Source organism: Corylus avellana, chromosome 7, assembly GCF_965113065.1.
Source record: "Corylus avellana chromosome 7, dhCorAvel1.hap1.2, whole genome shotgun sequence".
NCBI classification, from domain to species: Eukaryota; Viridiplantae; Streptophyta; class Magnoliopsida; order Fagales; family Betulaceae; genus Corylus; species Corylus avellana.
Genome location: NC_142496.1, coordinates 18,881,428 through 18,894,944, shown reverse-complemented (window position 1 = coordinate 18,894,944; position 13,517 = coordinate 18,881,428). Strand labels below are relative to the sequence as shown.

The 13,517-nt window shown below is 34.0% G+C and overlaps 1 pseudogene across 1 annotated transcript; it reads right to left on the bottom strand.

Moving 5' to 3' along the window:
- Window positions 1-9,807: 9,807 nt before the first annotated feature.
- On the bottom strand, window positions 9,808-13,394 carry LOC132184211 (wall-associated receptor kinase-like 1 pseudogene; annotated as a pseudogene). The gene is made up of 2 exons (XR_015912807.1): window positions 13,231-13,394; window positions 9,808-11,086 (listed from the first exon to the last, which is right to left on the bottom strand). The product of XR_015912807.1 is annotated as a wall-associated receptor kinase-like 1 pseudogene (transcript).
- Window positions 13,395-13,517: the final 123 nt, after the last annotated feature.

Sequence of the window (13,517 nt, the reverse complement as noted above, 5' to 3'; positions counted from 1 at the left end):
GATGGAATACCACCTTCTGGCATAGCCTCCTTCAGTGGTTTCGCCTCCATCCGAGTATCGGTACCGAACTCTTCTCATTCTTACTTATCTTGGGGCCAAAAATACTCTCCTCCATACATGTGCCCTCATTTCATAAACATTTATCTCATCTCTTATACTTTTCTTTGTACTTCTTTTGATGCATCTTAGGGCAACATGTAGGAGGGTTTATCATCATTCTTTATAATCATCATTTCTTAACTTTCTTTTCTCAAAATGGAAACTTTTCCAAATATAAACTTGTTGTACTTAAAAAGCGTTTAAAGAAGTAGAAACTTTCTAAATAATTATTTTAGAAATCCTTCATGCATGCAACATATCTTCATGACAGGTAAATAAAATAATCATTTACAGTTTGATACAATAATGAATAAATAGCATGACATGAAGTAATTTTAGAAGGGGTAGTGAATTTACTTACTTTTAGACTGAAGCTAAAAGTGGTCTGAAGGAATCTAGTTGCTCCAATCTGACTAACACCACTAGTATATCTTTTGAATCTAATTTCTAAAGTCCACTATCTCTTGTGTTCTTTCTTTCTTGTAGCGCTTTGTCTCGCCTTTTCTCTCTCTGTTCTGAGTAAACACTCTTAGAAAGAAGAAAGACCGAGTAAAAAGCGGAAGAATGAAGAATATGTGCAAGAGATGGGATAGGAGTAGTGAAATTGTGAAGGAGAAGAGTTCTATTTATAGGAGAAAATCAAATACTATTCTACCTTCAATTTACAATTATACCCCCATTTTACTATTCCACCTACCCATTAGTATACCTACCATTGACTATTCTACCTTCTTGTTCAAAATTCTACCCTCCTTATACCTACCATTGACTATTTTACCTTCTTATTTAAAAGTCTACCCTTCTTATACCTACCATTGACTATTCTATCTTTACTATTCTACCTATCCAAACAATTCTTCCTACCATTTATTATCATTTTATTTTACCAATTACCATACTCTAATTACCACTCTCTGTAATACCATAAATTTTTCAAGAATTAAAATCCTTGGCTACAATGGATATTAAAATAACATCATTATCAAAATTATCTATTTAAATAGCTTTGAAAATTCTGGAGCGCTACAACTCAGGTAAAGAAACGATTGAGTCAGGTAAAGAAGCAACTATAGGAGAAATGGAGGGGGAAATGGAAGCTCTAGGGAGATTGTCTGATACAGAAACAAGAACTGAACTAGTGGGAGTTGGAACATCAGACAAGGAATGTGGAATCACAAATCAACCATCAGAATTGAAGTGATGAGGATAAGCAAAAGGAAAAACAGATTCATGAAAATGAACATCTCGAGATACAACCTGAGTTTTGGAAGTAAGATCATAGAGTTTATATCCCTTAATGCCATAGGATATCCTAAGAAAACATAAGGCTTGGCCTTAGCATCAAATTTATTTCTATTTCGATGAAGAGTATAAACAAAACACAAACAACCAAACACCCTAAGATGATCATATGATGGAACTTTGGAAAACAAAAGCTCATAAGGAGACTTATTAGAACGATTTGGAGTAGGAATTCTGTTGATAATGTGAGTGGCTGTTAAAACACAGTCACCCCAAAATTTGATAGGTAAATGAGCTTGAAAACGCAATGCTCAAGCCACATTCAACAAATGCTGATGTTTACGTTCCACAACAGAGTTTTGTTGTGGAGTTTCAACACAGCTAAGTTGATGCATTATTCCATGAGAATTAAAGAAATCATGCATAGAAAACTCAGTGCCATTATCAGATTGAATTGTTTTTATTTTGACCTTGAATTGAGTAAGAACTAAGCTGTAAAAGGTTTGAATGATATTACTGGTTTGGGATTTAGAATGAAGTAAGTAAACCCATGTGTATCTAGAAAAATCATCAACTATTGTAAGAAAATAGTGACTTCCATTTATTGATGAAACAGCAAAAGGTCCCCATAAATCACAGTGGACCAATTCAAAAATAGAACATGAACTTGAGTTACTAATAGGAAATGAAAGCCTACGTTGCTTAGCTAATGGACAAACAGTACAAATGGTAGAAGGATTACATGATATGGTAGGGATAGAATCATGTAAAAGTTTTATTCTAGAATTGGAAATGTGGCCTAACCTAAAATGCCAAACATCAGAAACTGAATTTTTAAAAGGACTTAAAGCAGAAACATTAGCTCTAGGTGGAATGGAAGTCTGAACAGCAGATGAATGTCTCCTTGATTTAGGCAGCAATAGATGAAACAAGCCACTATTTTCTTCACCCAAACCAATCATCCTCCAAGTGAGTAAGTTCTGTATGAAACAATGCCCAGAAAGAAAAATAATGCAGCAATGAACATTGTGAAGAAGTTTACTAATAGAGATGAGATTAAAAGAAAAAGATGGAACACACAGAACATTTGTGAGTATGAAGGAGTCAGAAATTTTGACAGTCCCAATGTGAGTGACTTCAACAAACTGACCCTTAGGCAACTTAACATTTCTAGACACTTTTGCAGTAATGGAAGTAAAAAATGATATAGAACTAACCATATGATCTGTAGCCCCCGTGTCTATAATCCAAATAGAAGTTTGAACATGCATTTGTGAATGCAAAGGTGAAAAAACAGAATATTGTTGGTTCAAAGAACTACAATATGAAGATGAAAGATTACCTACCATGTTTGAAAACAAATGATCTTGAGAAGATGAAGCAGGACTTACTTGATTGGCATAACTCACATCATGATTCAGATTCTCTTGTGGTTTGATCAGATCAAGCAACTAACGACACTGATCTGGAGTAATATGTAGTATAGGTTTTGCTTGAGATGTTTCTTGAACTTGATTAGCAGAGTAAGTAATTCTGCTTCTTGGTTTGTAACCCGGTGGATATCCATGTAACTTGTAACACTTGTTAATTGTATGGCCAGAGAAACCACAATGAGTACAAGTGGGACGTTCCCTGCGGTTATATGGCTTAGAGAAACGAGTTGGAGGTTTTGGAATGGATTTGGAAATCAAGGCAGTAGGCTCAGAATACAAAGGAATGTTATGAGAGAAAGCAACCAAACATTGTCTTTCTTCTTGAAGAACCATAGCAAAAATTTTATTAATGGATGGAAGAGGATCAATTAGAAGGATTTGACCTCGAACACTTGAAAATGAGTCATTTAGTCCCATGAGGGACTGGAAAATATATTCTTGAGAATGAAAATCAATAATAACTTTCAAACCACCACAAGTACATGTAAGAAGGGGACGAAAGCTAGAGAGTTCATCCCACAAACTCTTAAGCTGAGTAAAATAGGTACTTACAGAGTTTGTACCTTGCTGGAGAGAAGACAATGATCTCTTCAATTCAAACACTCATGGTCCATTGCTGTGGCTAAACCTCTCAGTCAGATCACTCCATACAGCAGATGCCGTGTTGAGAAACAAAACACTGTTTACAATCTCTTGGGAAATAGAATTTAATAACCAGGATAAAACCATATTATTACAGCACACCCAAGAATGCAGGTTAGGATTACCTACAGGTGGTTTGGGAAGACTTCCATCCACAAAACCAAACTTGTTCTTGGCCACCAGCGCCATATCCATTGATCGCTTCCATGTGACAAAGTTGTCACCAGTCAATTGTTGAGAAACGAGAACAGTTCTAGGACTGTCTGCATGGTGAAGAAAGTATGGGCTTTCTACAGAATTCTCATGAGTGGATGCAGAAACCAAAAGATCAATGGCCATTGCAGGAAATTGTATGAGAAAAAAAAAAAAAATTGGAAAGGATGTAAACAGGAAAAGCTTTGAAGGAAGCTTTGAAGGAAGTTTTAATGGCGGAAGAATGAAAAAAACAGGGGAAGGCAGGGAACTCTTATGGCTCTGATACCATAACAGGAAAACAAAATGAAAGAGAAGAACTGATTCTCATACATTTCTCAATAATGATTACATTGAGCAATGCTTTGTTTTTATACTAGATTATCAAGCTAACTGATCAGAAACTAATCTAACTAAATTTATTACATGTGACACGTGCATGAAGAATAACAAACCAGCTGCCAGCTAACCATCTTCTTAAACTGTAAAACTAACTAAATAGATTAGTTTAATACAATTTGATAGTTACTAAACACACAGAGATGCACACAAACAAAAGGTGGAGAAGATATCTATAAAGTGCGCAATTCATAAATGTTTTTCAAACTTTTCAAAATTTGATACACCAGTATGAAGTGTTGGGAAGATAGGCACGATTAGGCTCTTCAGAATAGTTCAAACCACACAATTCCCTTTAAGACTAAGGTAAGATTTAGGATCCAGAACACAATAAAATAATAGAAGCAAGATACATAAGGGAACAGAGTCTCAACTAAGCTTTCTCAACTGTGCACCAGAAAGAAACAAGTGAAAAGAGAAAGAAAAATGGACTAGAAACCCTTAAAGACCAACCTTAAAAAAAGAATTGTTATACTAACCATTAAAGGTAATGACCACTACAGAAAGAATGATACAAGCAGAATGTGGTTGACAGGTATTGTATATCTAAGAGGAGTGAGGAGTCTATGGATCATCTACTTCTCCGTTGTGCAATCCATTTTGTGATTTTAATGATATTTTGTTCACTTCAACACAAGGAACTTTGAAGTGAAGTCACTATCATGTGTTATCTACTCCAGTGAATTCCCTGTTTTCTTGAAAGAGTATTTGGAAAGTTAAGGCTTCCTCAAGAGTGGCATTCTTTATGTGGATGACAACTTTAGAGAAAATCTTAACTTTAAATAATTTACAAAAGAGACATGTTATTGTGGTGGATTGGCGTTGTATGTATAAGAAAAGTGGTTAGTCTATTGATCACCTGTTTCTTCATTATGGGATTGCAAGAGAATTATGGAGCTCACCTTTTCAGTTGTTAAGAGTTATATGAGTGATGCCTCAAAGGGTGAGAGATTTAAGTTTTATATAAAGGAATGTACTGTAAACCAAAAGTTTTATGCTTAATTTTCTTGAGATAAGATTTGTTGAATAAACAGGGCCCATTAATTGGGTTCACCGTTCCTTGAATCCTGAAAATGTGAGGTAATCAATCGCATAAGGGAACGTCATTATTTCGAGTGAAAATAGGAAATATTTTTAATTTAAAATCTCTTGATCTTTTCTTGTTGAGATATGTTAACATCGCAAAAGACTTGCAAAAACAAACCTGGCGAAAGATTCGAATGTTGACTACAATATGTGGTGGAATAGGGAAGGTGCACAGACTACAGTAGTCTACTTCAACAAAAGACATTTATGTGTTAATTATAAATGTAATATTGTAATTTTTTTTTTTTTTTTGGCATATCCACAAAAAAGAAGGTCATTATCTTATAAGTAGACCAGTCCGTTATCATTACTGTCGAGTCAACTTCTAACCCAGATGGCACTCTAAAAAAAAAAAAAAAAAACAAAACAAAACAAAGCAAAAATGAAGAAAATGAAAAACAAATAAAAAATATTTGCTTCTAAGAATATATAAATTAAGTCACTTTCACATAAAATATTTTCAATTCAAAATCTCTTATATATTAATTATTAAGGAAGAAAGTACCGAGTAGATGGATGATAGGTCATCTAGGAATATTAATTTGCTGCATTTAATTGTCATGTTGCAAATCCAATATTAATTAAAATACTTCATTGGTTTTTCTGCTTCATGGTTTAACACATGGATCATGTGTGGAATTAATTAGATTATCTTTTACTAAATAATAAATATTAATTACAAATTCTATCAGTCGTAATCTACATTCTACAACAAAGCTATTCTGATATTACACGTGCCGATGGAAGTTATTGCCAAAATCCCACGTGATCCCGCGTGCCACCTATCTACGGCAGCATGTCACATCCCAAGGCCCAAGTTACATCAAGCAAGTTTATTTTATTATATATATATATATATATATGAATTTCTTTGATTTGTGGGTTTATAATTCTCTTTCATATAACAAGAGGCATTTTCCTGGGTATTGTAATGGCATAAAGAAGTTTGTGCCTTAAAATGATGTCCGCAACACATCATCATAATAATTACTACATCATGTGTTTGTAACATGCCATCCACTCTAATAATATACAATATTATTCGTTTTTTGCTTTCCTGAATCAGACTTCTTAAGAGGTTACTTATCGTTATATTACTCTCGCAAAAGCGCACCTAACTGTGGAGTTTTGATGGATTCATAACCATCATGGCTTTAAAATACATTGTTGTCATAAAAGATGTAAGTATAAATATAAGCACATCTTTATCTCCATACCTAAGCGATGTCAGATGCCACATGTTTAGACAATCCAACAAACAAAAGACACTGCAAAGTTCATTAAAATATGATTTATTCTCGTCTAGTTCAACATTAATGTACATGGAGCTTTAAAACCATGAAAAATTAACGAAAAAATTGTTGTGATGTGATGTGCTGTAACACAAATGGCATACTTGGCCATGCATGGGACGGCCTAGCTGGAGACTTCATTCTCTCCATTCCAAAAAGAAATGGTGGCTGCTAAACGGTAAATAAAAAATCCGAATTGCTTTTTTTTTTTCAAAAAAAAAAAAAAAAAAATCCTCCTTCATAATTAACTTGGCATCGCGCCCTGCAGCAAACTGCACCGGAAAAATTAATATAGGTTCGTATGTAAAAACTTTTATATGGTTTTTGAGACGAATATTAGTATTTTTGACTTTATGCTAAAAAGCAAAAAACTCCAAAAATTAAATAAAACGTGGTCAAACCAGCTAAATTAGCTGTCACAGCCACCATCTTTTGACACTTTGCCTAAAAACTCTTAACTATTCTTTTTCTCTTTCTTTCTTTTTTGGGTTCACACATGACTAATTAATTCTTTTTGCAACATCCTGTAATATATGTTCACCAAAAATTATTTCTGACCAAGTACCCCAGTGTCATAATTAATGGCGTCAAGTTAGGAGAAACTTTAATTTGGTGATTCCACAACACATGCAGTTTGGAGAATAATCAAGTCTTCTTGGAGAATAGTCAAGTCTTCCTGAAAGCCCTTCCTTTTTCCAAGTTATATCTCAGAAAAGAAAAAAAGAAAAAGAAAAAGTCAAGTCTTCTTGCAACACATGCATGGGTTCTGATCTAAAAATAACTTAAAAAGTAGTTAAATTAAAAGGCATATAATTAACCACAATATATAACAGAACTACTATTGGATGAATTAACGTATAATAATGTTTGTAAAAGGCATAGAATTAACTAATATATCATTCATTAGGGAGTAGCAAAGTGAACCACAATAGCTAAGAGCTCATGAAAATCGATGATTCACATTATAATCAAACTTCAATAGCATACTCGATAGACAGCTCCAACAACTTGCATGTCAATTTATCCGTCAATGTCATCACGTGTAACTTAGTCAGTACCATAATAAGAGACGTGTAGGACATCTATTCCCCAAGAATGGGATTGACTAATCTAAGTCAGTCATTGAGTCATCCCTTGGGAATCTTACTAGTAATCGGGGAATCTAGTCTTAGTACATCATCCTTTTAGAATCTTCTTGTTGTGGAAAAATTGCACCTACTTCTCTCGTCCTTCCAAATTATTAAAGAATTATCAATGTCCCCCTCTTAATAACAAAAATGCCATTAATAATAAAAAAAAAAAATTCACTTAATCAAACTATTAAAGAATTATCAATGTCCCCCTCTTAATAACAAAAATGCCATTAATAATAATAATAAAAAAAATCACTTAATCCTCTTGAATAGGGTTGAATTTTCTTAACATTTGCAATTACATATCAAAGTTCAAAAACTTTCAATTTAGTATATCAAACTTTCAAATTTTTGCAATATCACATTCCCATTAGAATTTGAGGTTAAAAAGAATAAAATAACCTTTATAATGCTCTTGAAAAATTTATAAATTTTTTAATTTATCCTTACAAGCGTTCACATTAGTTTATGTATATTTTTATGCAAAATGACTAATTAAAACTCACTTTATCTAGTTTAACTAATGAGTTTTAAAAGATACCATACATCCGATTATCTTTTTATCATTTTTTTTTTTTTTTTTTTTTTTTTTAAGGATTGCATTCTTTCTTAAAGATCATATTTTTCAACTTTTGGAAAAAGAGAGATGTGGAGAGATAAAAAAATATATTAATGAAATAGATATGTGAACCGTGTTGGCTACATGTAGCAGTGACCATTCACAAATGCAAAAAAAATGTATTTTGCATTTGAGATGCATAATCTGATGTAAATGGTTTTGTAGTATTTTACTTACCTATTTTAGATAAAAGTAAGAAATGACTAAGAGTGCGTTTCGGATTACGATTTCGTAAGAATAATCTACGTTTTTAAAAGACATCGCAAAACGTAAGGCGTTTGGCATTGCGATTTAAAAAACACTTAATTTAAAATAAGAAAAAAAATATGCAATTTCTATATGCAAACTAAGGGGTGCTTATTTGAAAAAGTACAAATTCAAACCAAAATCACAATTTTGCATAACAAATATTTGATAAAAATGTATTTTTTAATATGTTTTTACCAAATGTTTTTACGATTTTAAAAAAGTAATAATTTCAAAAACACAAATTTTAAAATAGCAATTTCAAACAAACCCTTAGTCATTGTGAGTGCTCCTACAAATGAAAAAGAAAAGAAAAGGTGACCCGCTTGTTTGTCATTGTCACAACCAAATCCACGACAATGAATTTGCTAACCCACAGAAGTGGGTCATGCCGTGACCATGGATCACAACCAAACCCACGATCGCTGACCCACATAAATGGGTAACGGCCAGATTTGTCACCCAAAAAGAGATCAACAACCTGACTTTGCTAATCCAAGTTTTCCTCGACACGTTTAACTGGATAAGGCCATCTATGGTCTTAGACTGGGCCCATGGGTCTGGTTCTCAAGGCTTAACTCTCGGTTATTGCTTGATTTTGTTGCTTCTAATCCAGATTCAAGTCTTTTTCATTTATCAACATCTTGGGATTCAAACTTTTATGCTTATTTATGTTGATGATAAACATCACGTCCTCTCATAATTCGGCCATTGATTCTCTCCTTTGTGACTTCGGTGGCCTTGGTTCTGAAGGTTTTAGGGAGACTTATTATTATTTTTATTTTTTTGGGTACTGAAACTTTAAGTAATGCTATACTTTTCACCAATTTTATCACACTACACACCGATAATGTAGCATGAGCTAATTAATAATGTAGAAAATTTTATTTCTTTTAAATAGCCATCTAACTTATGTCATGTCAACAGGCAGTGTGATAAAATAATTGTGAAGAATATAGTTATTCTTAAACTTTTACTCCAAATGTAAAGTAAAATGTTTTTCAAATAACAGAACATGAGAATAAGATAGAACTATATTAATTGCAATTTAAGAATGCACGCTCTAGTATTTGAGGATGATGAAGGTTCTAGGAAACAAAAGAAAGACGAGAGAGAAAACAAGGGATGGATTAAGAAGCAAGAAATTATAGAATTACAACATGGTATCTGGTCAAGACATGGTAAGATCAGCTCCGATCATCTCCCATCAAAGCCCAATATATAGTGTATGGTCTCCCATGCTATCATACCCAACAGTACTTTTATTAGCAATAAATTTCCAGATATTTAATCACAAAAAAAAAAAAAAACCATCCGAGCAATTGTAACGATACCGAGGACCATTGGTGGAGTTGTAACAATAACTATATATACTCTGCCCATCTTATACTATCATAAGACAATTGTATATGGTTAATCCATGTTCTTATATATGATTCTTGAAATTACCAGTACAATACAAGTAAACTACAAATTATCTAGCCAACAACATGACATTAAAAAAAAAAATAATTCACACTGTTTGAAAAGATACTAATGGTTGGGTGTCTATAGATAAAGCTGACATTGTTGACGAGGTAGAAGCATCCCATGGCTTGTACATACCTTCTTCGACATATTCATACTCTTCATAATTTTGCTGAAGCTTAGGAGTGTTTTGCAACATTCGAACTCCCTCCAACTCCATTGCAACTTCTCTCATTGTAGGTCGTTTCTTCCTGTTTAAGTCCAGGCACCTTATCACAAGGTTCGTGACCACAATGATTTCATCTTTCTTACCTTCCTTCAAAACTCGACTATCAATAATATCAAACAAATTGTTCTCCTCCACCGATTGAATGAAATATGCTGCCAAACTTTTGGATTCTTGTGTCCTTGTTGAAGATATAACTTTTTCGCCAGTTAACAGCTCAGCAAGGACAACACCGAAACTATAAACATCACTTTTTTCTGTAAACTGACTTGACTGAAAATACTCAGGGTCCAAATATCCAAAAGTGCCATGTACTAGTGTGGTTAAGTGAGTTTGATCAATGGTGATGGATCTTGAAGTTCCGAAGTCAGCTACTTTAGCTCTGTATTTATTATCTAAGAGTATGTTTGTAGACTTAATGTCCCGATGGTAAATGGGAATGGAAGCTACTGAGTGCAAGTAGAAGAGCGCTCCAGCAACTTCTGCTGCAATTCGTAAGCGCATATCCCAAGTTAGTGGAAACTCCTCATTTTGGCCATTGACATATTGGGAAAGAGTTCCATTAGGAACGTATTCGTAAACTAGTAGAGGAACTTCCGTCTCCAAACAACAGCCAATTAACTTAACCACATTCCTATGATTAATTTGTGAAAGAATGACAACTTCATTAATGAATTCTTTGAGTTTTCCTTCATCAATTACCTTGGACTTTTTCACTGCAACGATTCTTCCGTCTGCTAACATGCCTTTGTAGACAGTGCCTTGTCCTCCCTGCCCAAGTATTCTATTTATATTAAAACGGTCAGTAGCCTTCTCCAAATCTTTTGAATTAAACAATTTGGTGTTCTCAACATTTGCTTCATGAGAAGATAATTGTTGTTGTAACAATAAACCACCATTTCGTTTGAAGAACTTGTTCTTCTGTTTAATCATCCTCCTTTTTTTGATCACTTTGTAGGACCACCATCCACCAACAAGTAGAACCAATAGCCCAAGGACACTGCTAATGCCTGCTTAAAACAATGTAATAGAAAAAGATTATTCATTGCAATAAAAGGTTATAGTAATTGTTTTGATTGAGAATGTTGAATAAAAACATAGAGACGAGTTCTCCAAATGCAAGAAACTTCCTGTGGCAAAAAGTATGCTTATATATTTTGACTATTATAGTATTTAATTTTAATAGATTCCAAAAGAAGTAATGCTGAAAGGTGGGCCATTGACGGAGGAACACAATTAAACATAAGGGAAAAAAAAAGAAAAAGAAAAAAAGCATTAAGGTTTAAAGGTTTCGATTAGAATCATTTGCCTGCAACTTTTAAAATCATAATCATTCTTTAGAAAAATAAAATTGTAGGAAATGGCTTCTTCAACCGGCCAACACCACTCTTTAAGATTTTTGGAGTGATTGACCATCTAAAAGAAGTGGTCAACCATCCTCATAAGCCTTGATGGGTGATGTAGACCAGAAAGCTAAGAATTTCATATAGAGGAGTAGGACAGATGTGAGGGTAAATGATCTTCAAAAGATTGTGCCAGCTAGGAGTGACAAGACAAGGTCACAAGCTCGCAAAGGGGAATTGTTGAAGCAGTCACGAAAGCCTTTGTTTGCTTGCCTTCCGAATTGAACACTCCCCGGAAGTCACCATAGTAAATCCTGAGACGTCCGTTTGCTGCCCGTTCGAAGGTCGTTCAAACGCCTAGGTTATGTTTCAGTTTTCATACTTAGGTTTTAGTTTTAGGTTCTGCCCGTTTGAACGGAAGTATGTTCCGTTCGAACAGCTTGTGGTTTTACGTATTTAATTTCCAGTTTATTTGGTGATTGTCCGAACGGAGGTATGTTCCGTTCGAACGGCCAATGTAGAGTTTTAAACCGACTTAATTTCTATTACTTTTAGGTTTAGGAGTTTGGGGGTCTATAAATAGATGCTTATAGCCTCTAGAACGTAGCTTGGATGTATTTTGTCAGTTTTTTAATGAGAAAGCTCAGAGTTTGAGTTTCTTCTATATTTTATTCTCAAATATTAGATAGATTCTATATTTTGAGAAAAATTCCTTAGATCATTGATAGACTCAAGGTTTTTAAGAAGAATTGTTTCTTTTTTGTTGTTTATGCTTGCATTCCATGGCATCGTGTTGCATCAATTGGTAGCAGATCCAGGTTACTTTTCATGAATGGGGAGGGGCAACCGTTTTGCAGACATGAATGAAGTGTATGTGTGTATAGAAATAATATGTAAGGATTAATCGGCAATTCGTTTGCGGCACATGGAAGAGAGATATGGTGGTATAGCAGTACAGAAGAGGGAGTGGATGCGCACCCAATACGTAGTCCATACCAATCACTTTGCCAACATGGGTGGTCTGAACGGTTGTCATCGTCAACCAAGACTGTGGTACGCGGAGGTGGAATGCGAGTTTAACGTTGAAAGTGAACCTGTCAATCCTTTTGCGGGGGGCGGAGTGCAGAGGAAATTTTCTATGACACAAGCTCATACTATTCCATGAGAAGCAGGCTTCAATCTTGACCTATCAGAATTTCAAGGGTTCTTGCAACCCAAAGAGATTCTTGATTGGGTGGTTACAGCAAAAGAGGTTCTTGACTTCAAATATATATATATATATATATATATATATATACACAATTTTTTGCCTAAATATTAAGCTGGGCTCTTATTAATATTAGAGTTGGCCCATTTACTAATGTTTTAGCTTCTACCGGAAAGAAATCCTAATTCGGTGGAAAAGATGCTGTATCATTTAGATATTTGACCTACTTTTTGATTGCTCAGAAAGAAAAAAATAAAAATAAAATTATATCAGGTTCGACTTTCTGCATTAATTGATGGTATATTATATTTTTGTTTGCGAAGTTATGGTGTATTATATCAATATGATATAAGAGCATGTCATAATTAAGTTAACACAGCTAGCTAGCAATGTCTGCAAGTATAATACACACAAACACTCCAATGAAGGAAAAAGAAATGAAAATTTATTCAGAAATCCTGTTAACATTAATTATACCGAACGAGGGCCCGCGTTGACTGACTAGCACATATTTCACAACCAATTGATCAAGATTAATTTTATAAGCCAGTTTTTCGGCAGCCTCAATCGTTAAGCTTTCAAAATGGTGAATATGTATACTTACCAATGGGAATCTTATTCGCTTGCTGTACGGGATCCGCAGCACAACCTTCACCATCTTTTCTTCCGTCCCCATGGTACCCCTTGGGACAAGCACATGTATAATTGCCTTTTATGTTGATACAGAATTTCGCGCAATTATTGAGTTTTGAATCCGTACATTCGTCAATGTCTGCAGATAAGTGAATAATATATATGAACCCCATGGCATATATATATACATATATATATATATATATATAAAAGCCGAGTTAATTTTTTAGAAGTACTTTAATATTGCGACACTTTAAT